A 17,519-nucleotide genomic window follows, 5' to 3' on the forward strand; every position below is an offset into this window, starting at 1 on the left:
CTGCAAATAAAATTGGTCCAATTTATTCTCAGTAAAAATGACAAGCACTGCAATAATTAGCAACATCAGTCCCCAAACAATTTGGATTGAAATCCCAAATACTTGAGAAAATATATGTTTATTGATCTAATTTTTACTTGGAAATACAATATAATTCAATGAATTTCTAGGAGAGATGACATGATGACATTTCCTGGGCCAAATCACACTATTTCTAATATGGGAGTGCCACAGTTAGCCATGGCCTTGATGAAATACACTCATCCTGTGTGCCATGGGGTTCTGGAAAGAGTGCATTGGTTACAGCTTCATTGTCATTTTCATTAGTTTTGTTACTGTGTTTCATTGTTTGTTTTCTGCAACTAATTTTTCAAAGATATTTTAATCCTACCGGACATACATGCTTTATAAATACCCTAAAAAGCTATTATTTATGACTGAAAATTTTGGGGGGTAAAACTACTGTTGCTGAGTTTGTCCAAGTCTTTTCTCTAATATTATTTCACCATGTGAGGGACATTAAACTGTTGGCAAAGCAAATAGATTAAGAAAGAGAAAAGGCTATTTCTTTAAGTGCCCAGTAAATTGATACTATATATAATCATAAGAATATTTTTAAAAACAAGCTGGATTTTATCCCAGAAGAACAGATCTTGGAAAATGAATAAAAATGTTCAAAGTAGTGAAATATTTTCAGTTTGAATTTCCAATTCAATAAGAAAGAAATAATCCAAAGTAAGAAATGAGAGATTTGGTATTATACAACAAACCAATCACCCTTTGAACATTATGAGTCTTTCAAGTATATTAAAGAGTAATGGATAATTGCTTCGTTGAACCTTAGGATAAACTTGATGCAGTTAGCTCAAATTTTCTAAATAAATTACTAAAAATTATTTGAAAAACATGCACTGAAATTGGTTGTACTTTCATTATTTTCACAAAAACAATTAAACTTGTACATATCTCCTGAAAGGAGAGACATTTTGCTTTAGAATTTAGATAGATTAGTCAATTTAAAAAATGAAATTAAAGACAGGTATTCATTTATGTTCATTTAGGAGAAAAAAGAGAAAGGAACACTGTTTTTTTTAACTTTTGGCAATGTTGTTGCACATTTGAAATATTCCAACTGCTTAAAGGTTGTATATGTGCTGTAATTGTGATTATTTTTAAAACAGATATAAGTGCTGAATTTTATGATAAATCACTTGTCTAAAATTTCTAAGAGCTTTCCTGAACATTGCAAACTCTCATAGTCTTAGGAAAAAAACATCCTAAATTTACTTAGGAATGTATTCATTAGGTAGTAGAAAGGAAGTTTTTTTTTTTTTAATTTTTATTTATTTATGATAGTCACACACAGAGAGAGAGAGAAAGGCAGAGACACAGGCCGAGGGAGAAGCAGGCTCCATGCACCGGGAGCCCGACGTGGGATTCGATCCCGGGTCTCCAGGGTCGCGCCCTGGGCCAAAGGCAGGCGCTAAACCGCTGCGCCACCCAGGGATCCCTAGAAAGGAAGTTTTTGACCTACATTCTTCCTATGCCAATGCCACATGGCATCATCTATGGAAATAAAGTACATTTTTTTTTTTCAGGAAACTATCCATATCAAAGCCTACTTCCCTAATTTTCTTTTCCCGATATGATTCAGACTTGTTTTTGATAAAAAGTGATGATCAAATGCTGAAACAATAATAGTATCATTATCTCAGTTACCAGGAAGAAAAAATCCTCTAAAAAACATAATGAGACAGTGTCTCTTAGATCTTGCCTCGATTCATTTTTAGGGAAAATTGTCTCACTGTATTTTTACAGTGTAAAAGCTTTGCGATGTGAAATTTCTCACTAAACTCCATAGTTCTGCAAAATATCCTCTATTGTAAGGGTCCTGGATATCTGGAAACATAAATAGTTAAGAGCTATGACTCTTGACTTTAAATCACAAGAATGACTTTTTTAGACATTTCAACGGTGGCAAGCAAATACAAATATGGAATATAGCTACTGTATATAAATTTTAATATATATAAAGCCATTCTGATTCAATCTTATCCACCAGCCATTCTTAAGCATATAGGATAAATACACTCTTCAGTAAATGGCTGTTAATAACTGAAAGTAAAATCTCATAAATAATCTTAAAGTGTGGGTTTTTAGCACTGTTAATCTATTAGTAATTGTCATTGGGTTTATATACCACATTGCCATTAAGTTAAGGCCTTCTTTGAAAGGATGGTATAGAAGACAATGTGCTATGTCTGGCCCTTTATATGTGTATCATTTTATATTCATTACAATGGCCATCCTGCTGTACTTGATGTTTGGAATTGTTTCTGTCTACAATTCAAGCAGAGTACAACATGCAGGTTATAATATGTAAAGAAAAGAGAAGGAGCAGTAGTTCTTATTAGAACAGGATGCCTTTCAATCCAGAAAGCATCTATTTTGAAGAATAAAAAATTGAAATAATTTACTTTTCTTGGCCACAGGATAACAGTAAAAATTGTGTTTTAGATCAACATTGTCTACTGTATATTTACCTGAAGCTTAGAGAAAGGAAAAACAAATATGAAATATTTAACTGAATAGAATTCAATGTCAAGTTGGAGGTGCCCTGGGAAGCACATGATTTTTGGCTTTTTGAACAGAGTGTCTTGTGATTCCACTTTCCAGCTTGCTGTAAACTTACATGTTCTATCTTTCAAAGTACAGCCACTGGTTTTCTTCATTTATTTCTATTTGAACTAATTTTTTGAAGGAATTATAATTTGTCATTGGGAATTAGCAATCACATAGTGGGAGAAATGGATAGTCTTAAATCATTATTACAAATTCCAGCTACAAATTCTCAATTACATTCTGTAGTTATTTGAACTGACACATGACTGATTGTTCGCTTTTCATTTCTAAGACCTCAAGACTAAATTAGGAGAAACTCTAACATAACCAGATTTCCCTACCAACCCCCAGACCAAACTTCTATGCAGACTATCTGGGTATTACCAAAAACCGGAGACAATTTTTCAAGTATTTAGAATTAATTGGTAATGGGATATTAATTTAATTTTTATTGATTCTAAGCAGATTTTAGTTATTTTAAAAAATATCACTTAAAATTAAGCATATATATACATATATATGTATATATATACATACACACGTATATATGTGATTTAAGGGCACCATTTTCAGAGGATATGAAAATGATATTTCATACTTTCGTCCTTTCTCTTCTTACAGTTCTATTTTTGCATACACATAAACAAGATGTGTTTATCCTTTTATCTGTACATCAATTTAACTTACATGTAAAGCAAAGGTGTATTTTAATACATCTTTAATAATTTATTTCATATACGTAAAACACACATTATAAAATATCTTTCATGTTTCTATATGTATATTATATGTGTATCATCTTTCATGAAATAGCTTGGCAGCAGTCACTGGCTTTAAAATTCAGATTACTTCTGGAATGAAAAATATGTTTTTAAAAAGGCATTAAGAGGATAATTTGCTTTTTCTATATCAAAAGTTATAAAAATATGTTCATATAAGAGCACCTGGGTGTCTCAGCTAGTTGAACGTCAGGCTCTTGGTTTTGGTTCAGGTCATGATCTCAAGGTGATAGATGGAGAACCGATTCAGGATCTACACTCAGTAGGGAGTCTGCTTGAGATTCTCTTCTCTCCTCTGCCCCTCCCCCCTCACATGCTCTCTCTCTCTAAGATTAAAAAATAAATCTTAAATATATATATATATCCTTATCAATTTAAATATTGTTAAATAACAGAAAATAAGTGACTATAAGTCATCCTAATTGATATTGAAAATTACATTTAAAATAATAAATTTTCATATATATAATTAGATTTAACAGTTTTCTAAAATTTTAATACATTCATGTTATAGGTAGACATATAGAACATTAAATAATCAGTTTTACAACTTTGCTTAGCCATTTTCCAACCCAGTTTGGTTTTCTGGGTTTCATTCACTGAAGCCAATCTTATTTCAAACTATAACCAAGAATGTTTTTTATTAAATTCCATGACATTATTGTGCTAAAATTAGATAAATGGATGTTACATTAATTTTGAAGTCTCACTGCATGTCAAATGAGATCATACAATCCTTTGGGATAACTGAGTTTGCCATTAAATACTGAATCTGAAAGTTCACATCAGTTCAGAGTCAATTATCCATTCTTTTCCATGATGAGAACTCTTTTTGAATAATATATAGTTCATTGTTAATTGTAAGCAATTGCTGTCTGAATTTTTTAAGTAATACTCATTGGCTTATTTTTGAAGAATAAAACTAAATAGACTTTAAATCATAAACATAATTAATACATTATTTGATCATACTGTTCTATTAAATATGACAAGCTTCATATTTTGCCAAAACAAATTATTCCAAATTTAAGTATTGTAGAAACAAAAAATGCATATTTTGTGAATATACATTTACCTTTTTACTCTATAGTCTTGTCACTTATATATATGTTTCCTGTTTTAACTGTCATAAGCTTTAAATAGAGTTCTCTAGGTTTATTTAATATAATGACTAAATTTAAACTTTTTTCTTAAAACGTTATTGTTGGATAACTGATTAAAAAAATTAAGTGTCATTCCCAAGAAAGAAAATATACTAAGGACTGTTTGAGTTGAGCAATTCAACCTTCAAAAGACTATATTTGCCTTTAATATTGAATAGAATGTACAACAAGAGTGAAATTTCTGGGTAGAAAGAAACAAAAAAAAAGGCTAAATTATATGGCTTTGAAAATCTGCTGAGCCATCCTCTTCACTTTGTTACATTTGAGGGAAATGAGTGGAGAGAAGTTTATGGATTAGCTGCAGGTGTAAAAAAAAAAAAAAGTGGTGGAAAACATAAAGTTGTAAATCCACTTAAAATACAGAATTTTCTAACAATAAAAGTTGCTTAACAGTGGCACGAGATTCTCTGTTGGTAGTAACTGAAACTCTTGGCACTGGAATTGTATACAACCTGAAGCTTTGTGAAAAGGTGAAGTGAATTTGAGGAGAGGCTTCTGGCAGTGAGCAGATATTTGTCATAGGTAATCTCAAACATCCCTCCAACATGAATAATACTGTCTGGAGTGCAGTTGGTGAATCTCTACCATCAAGAAAAAGTTGGAGCTAATATTGAGTGTGAAGGGTAGTATTAGAGGTTAACTTGTTGGGGATCCCTGGGTGGCGCAGCGGTTTAGCGCCTGCCTTTGGCCCAGGGCGTGATCCTGGAGACCCGGGATTGTAATCCCATGTCGGGCTCCCGGCGCATGGAGCCTGCTTCTCCCTCTGCCTATGTCTCTGCCTCTCTCTCTCTCTGTGTGTGTGTGTGTGACTATCATAAATAAATAAAAATTAAAAAAAAAAGATGTTAACTTGTTTATCAATAGTCTCTTTTTTATTTGTAAGATGAAAATCTGAAATAAAACATGCTAAATATGATCTAGTAATATGGATAATACAAGATTCTTTAGACAGAAGATAGGGTGTAAGGCATGAAGATGGTGAAACGGAGCACCCAAGAGAGGCATTATGAAAGAGGTAGGGCTTGAGTTGAACTTGACTCTTGGATAGGGAAATAGGAGGAGTCCTAATGAAAAGTTTTGAAGTATATCTGGGTACTGAGGGACAATGAAAAAATCAGCTTGGTTGAAACAGAAGATTCTTGTAAAATAGTGAATGATAAGTTAAACTTAAAACTAATTACAGGCATAACTTGGAGATATGGGTTTGTTTCCTGACCACTGCAATAAAGAAAATATTTCACTAAATAAATCAGATGAATTTTTGGTTTTCCAGTGCATCTAAAAGTTATATTTACACTATAGTATAGTCTATTAAATGTGCATCAACATTATGTCTAAAAAAAAAACACTGTATGAATCATGACTAAAAAATGCTGTATGACTAAAAAGTGCTGACCATCATCTAAGCTTTTAGCAAGTCATAATCATTGACCCCAGATCACCATAACAGATAAAATAATGAAAAAAAAATTAAGTATTTTGAGCATCACCGAAATGTGACACAGAGACACAAAGTAAGCAAATGCTTTTGGAAAAATGGCACCACTAGACTAGTTCATTGCAGGGATGCCACAAACTTTAATTGTAAAAAATATAAAATCTACAACCCACAATAAAGGTAACACAGTAGCCTGAAGTATGCCTGTATTTCTATGCAATCTATTGTGCAGAATATTAAATGTCAAAGTTAAGAAGTGAGATCTAGAGCCACTAAAGGTTTCAGAACAATGGAAAGGCATTTTTGACCCAGTTCTATTTGGTAAACCAAATCATATTCAGAAAATCCCTGGAAGAGCTACTCATGCCTTTTTTTTTTTTTTTTTTTTCCTGGATTAGGATTTACAACCTAACCAATCTTGTCAAGACCTCACTAATCATTGCTTGGAGTCATGTAGAAACAAACTTTATATATGGTACTCCATTTAAGGAATTACCACATATTGCATGTACTGAAGAACTACCTTCATTGTTTTCCACTTGGCCCCTCCTTCCACAACAACCAGCAATAATCCAACAGGAACAATGTCCATATATCCCTGTAAGCTCTGTATTCCTGCCAAGACTGTTTGTGAGAGATGCTCTTACGTAGGCATTGAGACTGAGTGGAACATAATGATCTAATGGCAGGAAAGAAAAATTCTTGAGCTCCTCTATTTGAATGGAGCTAAATAAAACAAGCTTGCAATGCCATCTCTTCACCACAGGATGTCAAACAACATGACCCTTATTCTAATTGTTGAATACTCAACACTGTCTTTTATAGTTGAATGTGCACAAAAACTACCCACACAGTCTATTTAAACATTTATGTTCTCATCCCACACTCAAGAATTCTGATTCAGCTTTGGATTAGGGCCATAGATTATTCTGACTCCATTTGCCTGTAAACTGGATTTTGGGAAAAACAAAACAAAAACAATATTTGGTGTATTCTTTACAAAGTACTAAATAAATCTCATGTTTCCTTTTCTCTAAAAATCACTATATCTTTAGAATGTCTGAGCCTGTAATATGTTCAATAATTCAGCAATTAAATTACCACGTTAAGAAAAGGTTGCTGAACAAATACATAATGGCAAGGTTAAGGGAAAACAAAAATTATTTGAGACAACTGAAGTTATATTTTATAAAATACGCCTTGTTTTTCAAGTAAGGCATTAAACTTACATCCTACTACCTTCCTTGGTCTTTCCATGATAAATTCTAGTTTCAAACTTTGACTGCAAGAAACTGACAGGCCAAGAGCCCAAAGCCAAGTGCAGCTTCATGAACGCTGAAATAATAGGTATAAGTACAATGGATCAGGAAATCCTTCAAAAATATTACTATAAAAGTCATTCTTACCTTTGCTCAGAGATTTGGAGTATCAGCTGCTATAGGGCCCAATTAAAATTTGTGCATGGATTCAATAATTTTTTTTTTTTTTAGTATATTTTCGGGCAGCCCAGGTAGCTCAGAGGTTTAGCGCCACCTTCAGCCCAGGGCCTGATCCTGGAGACCTGGGATTGAGTCCCACATCCGGCTCCCTCAATGGGGCCTGCTTCTCCCTTTGCCTGTGTCTCTGCCTCTCTCCCTCTCTCTCTCTCTCTCTCTCTCTCTCTGTGTGTGTCTGTGTGTGTGTATGTGTGTGTGTCTCATGAACAAATAAAATCTTTAAAAAATATATTTTCTCCATTATTTATTAGGCATCATCTTATGGACAAAAAGTCCACCTCCAGTTTAATATAAGAAAAGATAACAAAAGTATCTCATCATTCAAGAAAAGAATAAACTTAGTTCAAGGGAAAATATGTTATCTAAAGATGATTTCACAATAATGCGTTTACAAGGTAATAATCGTTTCCAAAAATGTTTTATTAATTGCAATTTTCTGTCTTTATCTCTTGTTTTTGCATATTGTTTAATGAACTAGAAGAGGAAACCAATTGCATATTGTTTAATGAACAAGAAGAGGGGTTTGGATATTTTTTTAAATGTATCACTTACAAATATATTCTTTGATCTTTCAAGCAAATTTTTCTCAAGACTTGGAGGCTGGAGCATGCCACGCCACACCATTACAGTAAGTGGGAGATTTCAGAAAGGTAGACAAAGGGATCCCTGGGTGGCGCAGAGGTTTAGCGCCTGCCTTTGGCCCAGGGCGCGATCCTGGAGACCCGGGATCGAATCCCACGTCGGGCTCCCGGTGCATGGAGCCTGCTTCTCCCTCTGCCTATGTCTCTGCCTCTCTCTCTCTCTCTCTCTCTCTCTCTCTCTCTCTGTGGCTATCATAAATAAATAAAAAAAAATTAAAAAAAAAAAGGTAGACAAAGAACACCTACAGATGGGAAAGAACTACTAAAAGGAAACATTACACATCTATCTATATATTTTTTTAGCGATTTTATTTATTTATTCATAGAGACAGAGAGAGAGAGAGAGAGAGAGAGAGAGAGAGATAGGCAGAGACACAGGCAGAGGGAGAAGCAGGCTCCAGGCAGAGAGCCTGACGTGGGACTCGATCCCGGTTCTCCAGGATCATGCCCTGGGCTGCAGGCGGCGCTAAACCGCTGAGCCACCGGAGCTGCCCCTATACATTTTTTTTATATATACCTATATATCTCTAGCTAGAGGTATAGAGCCAGATCCAGATATATATCCAGATAGATAGACATGTCTGTATCTATCTATATCTATATCTATACACAGATATATATGTATATTTGTATTTGAAAAGTAACTCGATTTTATGCCAAACAGACCTTATTTTGTAGATACCTTCATAAATGTTTAATAAAGTCATTTTAAATTTGATCAGTTCAAATGAATTGGGGCCATAATTCAATGAATTAACTCAAAAAAAGATATTTAAGGGATGCCTGGGTGGCTCAGTGGTAGAGTGTCTGCCTTGGGCTCAGTTCGTGATTGAAGTCCTGGGATTGAGTCCCACATCAGGATCCCCACAGGGAGCCTCTCTGCGTCTCTCATGAGTGAATAAATACATAAAATCTTAAAAAAAAAAAAAGAAAATCTATTTGTTTTAAGGTATAGTGATGCATTTTAGGTATATAATTTAAAAAGACGGATAGCTCTGGTGGCTTAGCGGTTTAGCGCTGCCTTCAGCCCAGGGTGTGATCCTGGAGACTGGGATCAAGTCCCAAGTCCGGCTCCCTGCATGGAGCCTGCTTCTCCCTTTGCCTGTGTCTCTGCCTCTCTCTCTCTCTCTCTCTCTCTCTTTCTGTGTGTCTCTAATAAATAAATAAAATCTTTAAAAAATAAAAAAATAAAAAGACTTTTTGCTATTCCATGATAATTAATATTATTAAAATTAAATTTAAAGGCAAATTGTTAGGACTGTTTAATAGTTCTCTCATTTTGCGCACTGATGTTTCTATACAAATGTATCCCATTGAATTATCAGTCTCTATCATTTTATGTTTCTAAATTGCTTGTCATGAGACCATTCAAACAACCTAAGTAGCATAAAGTCAACTCTGAAAAATGGGCACAAAGGTGAATGTAATTAGAGCTGATCTAAGGGAAATTTTGTTTAAGCTAGTAATAAATCTTTGGGTAACATTTAAATGTAACTTTCTGAGCTTTCAGTAGGTTTAAATATAGCTACTGTTCCCAGGGATATGTTTAAACGTTTAAAGTTTAAAATGCTGGTGAATAATTTTGTTTGACTATTTCTATGAACATGTCCATGCTTATCACTTGTTTCTGAACATCAATGTCAAAGGAGCATCAATAGATGGTCCAAACTCCCAGTCCACTACTTTGATTTGTTCATTTGGAATTCTTGCCAAGTATCTAGAGCCTATTAGAATTGCACTATTGTCTTTCAGTGAAGCAGATCCTGGTGGAATTTAAAGCAAACTATGCTGGCTTAACATTTTTAAATACATACTTTTTGTCTTTTCATTGTAATTTAAGCATTTAAATTTCCTGTAAGTTTTTCATTGGAAAGTAGTACCTTTTATATTTAGTCCCTGCATAGATTAGGAGTCCCCCAGACCACTCTCACTTTAGGCACCAACTACAAATTCAGAGGTCCTCAAGATTACCCTCAAGTTTGATAATTTCCTGAAATAACTAATAGAGCATTTCAAAGCTGTTATATTTGTGGTCATAGTTTATCACATTGAAAGAATACTGATTAAAATTAGCTATGGGGAGAAGTGCATAGAGAGGGTCCAGGAGAGTTCAAAGCATGAGCTTCTAGTTCGTGAAACTTCCCAGGGTAGTTAGGCAAACAGTGCTTGTTCGCTGCAGTTATTTGTGATAATATGCATGAAGTAGTGCTGACCAGGGAAGATCACTTGAGTCTTTAGTTCAGAGTTTTGATTAGTGTTCAATTGTGAAGATATGGCTGACCACAAGAGTGATGATGTTACTCTCTAGGCCCTCCAGAGGTCAGAAGTCAAAATGATATTGCAGAGTTCTAAGTTCCCCCAGAAATCATATGGTTAGCATACAGAATTTAGTTTGTCCCAAAGCACCAAGGTAAATAAATATACTCATTAGGAAAGAGATTCTATTGCTTAAAAATCACTGACCAAGAGATGAGGGGAAGGTTAGGTCTCCTTTTGTCAAAATAAATTCTTTACTGCATAGAACTCTTAACCGTACGTATAGTTTGGAGAGCAATATGAAAAAAATATACTCACAAGTTTTCATTAAAACCAAAAGATCATTATTTTTCCGTAATAGTGCTAAGTAGGAAAATTTGAAGAGAATTTCACCACCACAACATTAGTTTTACCTTTTCCTCTGTTTATTAATAAAGGAGATAACTACAATAAAAACATCTTGACCTGGTACACATTAAATCCTTATCCCTTAATACATGAAATTTTACTTTGATCTCCCAGCATATAAAAGAATGACAAAGAAGAACCAATTAAGAAAATACAACTTTAATTTTAAAATTCTGCTCTAAGAATTAGGAAACTGGAAGTCTTATCCTGGCTTTGTGACTAAATTGTTATGTGATTTAGGCAAACAGTTTAACCTTTCTAGAGCTCTGTTTGCTCCTCTGTAATTACTGAGTATATTGAACTAGATTGATTTTAAATCCCTTCACCACCTTCAAATTTATGCGTATTTATACTTCTCACAAAAGAATAATAAGTGTTCAAAATAAGATTTAACCCCAAAGATAAAATGAAGTCAGTAAAAGAAACTTCTTTCATTTATTAAAAAATACCCAGATAAATAGGTATTCATGCCATTTTTATATTCTCATTATGATTATTGAACTCATTTTTATTAAAAACTATCCTTGATATGTCCCTAAGAAATTAAGATATGTATATTTAAGAACTCTAATATAATTAAGTCAGAAAATTAATGAACATTTCAATCAATAGTCAGGGTTAAAATATAGTCCTTTGCTCAATTCCTTGAAGGCTGTAGATTTTTGCCTTAATTTTTAGGTTATTTATGCAATTTTAAACCTTGCATCTAGTTAAGGTGAACAAGCTAAAATAGTATAGTACAAACATACTTATTCTCTTATTATTCAAATGAACTCTTGCCCAGTTTAAATATGCTGCTGAAATATGAATCATAAGTAATTTTGAAAGGTGGGTACATAATGTGTACTAATTCTCCATTCTTTACATATTTTGTGTTCTGTCTACAATAATGTGTTTTTCTTGTATATACCTTGACATGGCTTATTTACCCTGGCAAGAATTTCTCAAGTAAAATATTTATTTCTGCTAAGAAAATGTTTTATTGGGCTATTTCCTAATAGATTCAATGTTAGTTTCAGTAGCAAACATTTGTTTTTCCAGAAAACATTTCCAAAATGGACTATTACTTTCAAGGGTTTTGGCAACTGTGTTGTATGGGCAGTAGGTTTAGCCAACTGTCTTTCCATCTGCTACTTTTTGTTCCCTGCAAATTTTTCCAATTAGCCAGAAAAACTTTAGAGATCCCAGTGGCTTCCTGGAAAAAAGCATATTTAAACATTTGTTCCACTAGGGTAAATCAAACATTTATAACAATCCACACTTATCGCGACCTTACTAAGAGGTCGTGTAATAACACATTACCTGAGTTATCTTGAAGTTAGTGAACTTTCTGTAACATTTCCTTTTGAAGTGAATATGTAACTTTTTAAAATATAAGCTATTAGACCATTAAGTAGATCACTAAAAAAATAGTTCTACAGATATCAAATACTAAATTAGAAATATAGTACTTGAAAACTAAAAACCTGGTGATTGAATCTACTAGTAAAAAAATCTAAAGATGTTGCATTCTCTAACAAAATAAATGTATATATTCACAAATATAAATATTTACCAAGCTTTTCAAAATTACAAAACAGGAAAATAAAGAACTATGTTATTTCTAAGATTACTTCCATTTTCAATCATTTCTGAAATAAAAACAAATGAAATTATAGATTAAATATTTATTAAAAATCTATTAATTTGTATATGCTTTTTCATATCACTTTATTTGGATGTCTTATTTGACTAGATTTTTGCACAAATTAATCAAAAATGAATTTAACATTCAGTTGATTGAGGATTTATTTGGTAATTTTATAAGTAGAGGTTGTAGAAAAGATATTTAGGGTACATTAATTTATAGGTCCATCATAGAAAGAGAGTAGCAGTTACTGAGTGGAAGTAGATTTGTTTCACATTTATTTTCTCTGTCCTTTAAAACAATACCTCTTAGGACAGTTTTGGCTACTGTCCTTGTCTCAAGCATGTCAACAAGACTGGTCTCCGCTGAACCTTATCACATTGCTTTCTACTCTCGTAATCTTGGCTCCTTCATTCATTGTCTCATACTTTTATATCACAAATCCACTTTGGCTTCCTTCCTATTCAGTGTCTCCTCTCTGGCTTAGTGAATTCAAAGCTCACTCCAAGCTCCAAACCCTAACTTGGTGTGGTCTCTTAATTCTGAAGTGCCTGAAGTTATCTGAAGCATTTGATAAAGAACATTTTTTTTCCTCCTTGTTTTTTTTCCTTCTTTTCTTTATTTTCTTTCTTTCTTTCTTTCTTTCTTTCTTTCTTTCTTTCTTTCTTTCTTTCTTTCTTTCTTTCTTTCTTCTTTCTTTTTTTCTTCTTTCTGATGCTGGTGTATAACCTCTAGGTGGAAAGAGAGGTAATATAATTTAATTTTATGGATTTTTATATTTGATAGCTTATATATTGACCTGAAGATATGCCATTGCTCAATAGAGTGAAATGAATATTCTTTTGTTAGAGTTTCGAGTGCACTAACCACCACACCTCTTCCCCATATGGGTTCTGAGTCAATTGATACATTATAGAATCAGTAGTTGCAAAATAAATCATCATCACCATTACTAATAAATTGGATTAGATAAGACTAGAGCATAGTTAGCATATATTAACTTCTACCCTTTCCACCTTCAGTCCAGACCTGGAAAAGATAACTGAGGAAAATTTCATTTTTGTAGTGTAGATGTCTTTACCTATTTCCCTGCCTCTCACTGGTTCAGTAGAAAAGACAGAAGTCTTCATAATCATGATTTTTAATAGATTAGCTCCATCCAACTGATCAGAAGAGACACATTATATCCATCTATTAATTAGGTAATTGAATGAAGAGTAAGAGTATAGAAAGCACAAGAAGAGTTAAAGGAAATTCCTCTTTTTGGTGATCCAGACTCCCAATATGATACTTTAATTTGTTCCTCATGGAATCCTTGCTAAGAGCTACTGACTGTTTGATTGCTCTAGTGTCAAATTATAAGAACTTTTTCTCTGAAGCATCAACCAGCAGTCTCCCTTATATGGGGGAAACTCTGCATTCTCTCTCACAGCAAGTTAGTAATATGAATGGATAACTTAGAATTTTCCTTTTACAGGAGATGGTGCCAGTAATGTAAATAAATTGAGTATGCCTGAGTTTCAGAAATTTTATTAGTAAGAGCTTAAATACATATTTCTCATCACTTTTATTCTCTTTGAACATTCTGTCCCTGGGCAGGTTTACTATAACATTATCTTTGAAAACTAAAGATTAATGAGAGAAAAAAGAAGTATAGTTTCAAGATAGGTTAAGACAGGCACCTTCTTAAACACTTACCTTCCAATTCTTAAGATAAGCAAGCCTCGGTTACACAATTTCAAAAATACCTAGACATCTCCTGCTATTAATTACAAGACAGTAAAATAATTATATGCAGTACAAATAAATTTTACTTGAGAAAATTGTTTACTAAAAAGTGAGATATATAATGAAAAAAATAACATTTGTTTTTTTTAAGTGTTGTAACTCAATATCTAAAATAGTTCCTGAATCATAGTAGGAAAATATTTGTTACACAAAAATATTGAGAATACATCATATTCAATTTGGTGTTGTGAGTTTTATTTAGCACAAATGAAGACCTAACATTAAACGTTTTATCTTTGTAATTTCTTACGTGGAAACCTTGCTATGTGATATGGTGACAATGGATACTTTAGGAAATGTATGTGTATGTGATCACTTGTGACACTGTGTGACTATATTATCTATCATCTATCTATCATCTATCTATCTATCTATCTATCTATCTATCTATCTATCTATCTATCATCTATCTATCTATCTATCATCTATCATTTGTTGGTAAATTAGATGGTGAATAGATCATTGATTTTTTTTTCTCAGATGTATTAATAAAGGTTCTCTTCTCCAGAGAAACAGAAACAATAGCATATATATGTATATATACGAGGAGATTTATTCTAGGATTTGGCTCACATGATTATGGAGGCTAAAAAGTCCCATGATATGTTGTTTACAAGCTGGAGAAAAAGGCATGCCAATGGTGTAATTTGGTTCAAGTTCAAAGGGTGGAGAACCAGAAGCTCTGATGTTGAAAGGCAGAAGGTAGTCTTCCCAACTCAAAGAGACAGAGAGAATAAATTTGCTCTTCCTCTACCATTTTGTTCTATTGAGGCCTTCAATGGATTGGATAAGAGCAAATATTTTTACTCAGTGTACGGATTCAATGCTAATCTCCAGACAATCTCACAGACACACCCAGAAATAATGTTTTATCAGCTATCTGGGCATTCCTTAACCTAGTCAAACTAACATAAAGTTAACCATCATACCAAGGAACTTTTCCAGCCACGAAAAACTAAAAGAACTAGTAGGAAACAAATAATCAATTTTCAAAAGCAATTTACAGTGGATCCAAAGGAAAACAAACAAACAAACAACACACACACACACACACACACACACACAAAAAAAAAAAAAAAAAACCTTTCCAAATTTCTCTAAATGATACTAGGTCTCCTCCTTCTATATTCTCAAAATATGCATGTCTTTTTCTGTCTCCATCCCAGAGATCCTAAGCTCCTTCTTCATATCAAGATTCTCCTGGATAATCTTCCTCTGTTCGTAGGACTTCTCCCTCAATTTATAATCTTCATGTGAAGAATAATTTTCCTTTCTTTGTCAAAAGTTGAAAATAATTTTTACACCAGGGTCACTAGGATTACTTCATAAATTATTAATTCTTGATACCATTTCCTATTAAAGTGGACATTAAAATGCTACTTAAGTTTACATTTTAAATCATGGTTATTCTTCCTCCTCTAAGAATTGTGTTTCTTTATTTATATGCTAACTTTAGTCTAGGACCAGAGGGAAAAAGTACAATTGGATAATTATAGACTATTTTTTACATCTGCTACATGTGATTCTTGAATTCTTAATCTCTAGAGCTATTGATAGGCAAATTGTCCTCTTCACTGTATTTTCTTCTTGATTCAAAACACAAAGATAATTTGGGCCATGTCCAGAGTCTCTTTGGAATAATAAAAATATTTCAGCAGCTTTTGGCTATTATTGTACTGCATATTGAAAAATAAAATTTTGAAGGAATAATTACCTTTATTTAACTGTTACCTACATATGCATAATAAGAAAACAAAAGAAAGTAAATAGTACACATAAATTGAGACTTCTCAACTTATCTGTTTTTAAGCACTTTTTCATAATATCCACATTTTAATATTCAATGGCTAATGTAATCCCTGTAATGGCTCTTTAAGAGAAGGTAGATAAACATTTCTGTTTTGTCCTTTCTCACGGACAACTTTTTATATACCTGGATCTATATCCATATATTTTGCCATAATATATGATATTCTTTTTCATTTTAAGGTATAATTACTATATAACATTATATTAGTTTCAGATGTGTAACATAATGTGATATTTGTATATATCATGAAATAATCACCATAATAAGTCTGGTAAACATTTGTCACCATACATAGTTACAAGTTTTTCTCCTTGTGAGGAGGTCTTTTAAGAACTTCTTTGAGACTTTGAAATATGCAATATTATTAACTGTAGTAACCATGCTATACAGTATATCCCCATGACTTATTTTTTAATTTATGTATTCATGAGAGACACACAGAGAAAGAGGCATAGACAGAGAGAGAAGCAGGCTCCCTGCTGTGGGACTCAATCTCAGGACCTCAGGATCATGACAGAGCCAAAGGCAGACTCTCACCCCCTGAGCCACGCAGCTGCCCCTTAACCACCTATTCCACCCAACCCCACTACCTCTGATTCTGGATTAAGTCTGGGAGCACACTGAACTTTGAAGGCCTGTTTTAAAATTTGCTTTCAGTAGTATTTTCTGTGTTATGTTCAGTCTTGTGTTCCTCCTTAAATTCCATTTGAGATGTAGAAAGGGAAGTCATAGCAAGAGAACACAAATCTCTGGGATGACAGAAAGCTCTGTGGGATCACAGAGAGATCCTTTAAATTCCCTTATGACAATGGTACACTGGGTAAGTGTGGAGTCATATTAGGATATGTAGCTCTGTGGGACTTTTGAATTTTTTCTCTTGATGGGTAATATTTATTTTCTACATCTGAAACTAGTAAATATATTCTCATTTCTTTGTTCCTAGGTCTTAATTTCTTTTTTAAAATTTCTTGTGATTGTATTTCTTAATTTTAGATAATTTCCTCAGATTTATCCTCTCGTTTTCTAATTCTTTCTTCAGTTGTACATAATCTACAAGTCTAAATAATCTTTGATTAAAATTTTTCAGTTAGAAAGATATGTACAAGGGTTACTGTTAAAGTGGAAAAGAATAAAAAATAGTTGAAGCAGTTGGCTCAAAGGAAGCACAAGTTTTCTACTAAAAAGACCACTTGTGAGCTATATGGTGTCTTAAGGATGACTCACCTATATTTCCTTTCTCCAGAGATTAGTCAAAGATTAGTTGTTACCTATCAGGATCTGTACAAAACTTCCTGATTTGGTGGTGGGGGGGTTAATTAACTAATTAATTAATTAATTAAGAGCAGTCCTTATGGACATGGAAACAAGATATATGAAGAAGTTTTGGAATGGAACTCTTGGAAAATTTGTCTAGAGAACACCATTCTGAGAAGAAGCATTCCAGACTTCTCTCTCCCTGGGAACACCTTAGTCTTCTGATATTAGTCCTTT

This window comes from Canis lupus, chromosome 22 (assembly GCF_011100685.1).
Source record: "Canis lupus familiaris isolate Mischka breed German Shepherd chromosome 22, alternate assembly UU_Cfam_GSD_1.0, whole genome shotgun sequence".
NCBI lineage: Eukaryota > Metazoa > Chordata > Mammalia > Carnivora > Canidae > Canis > Canis lupus.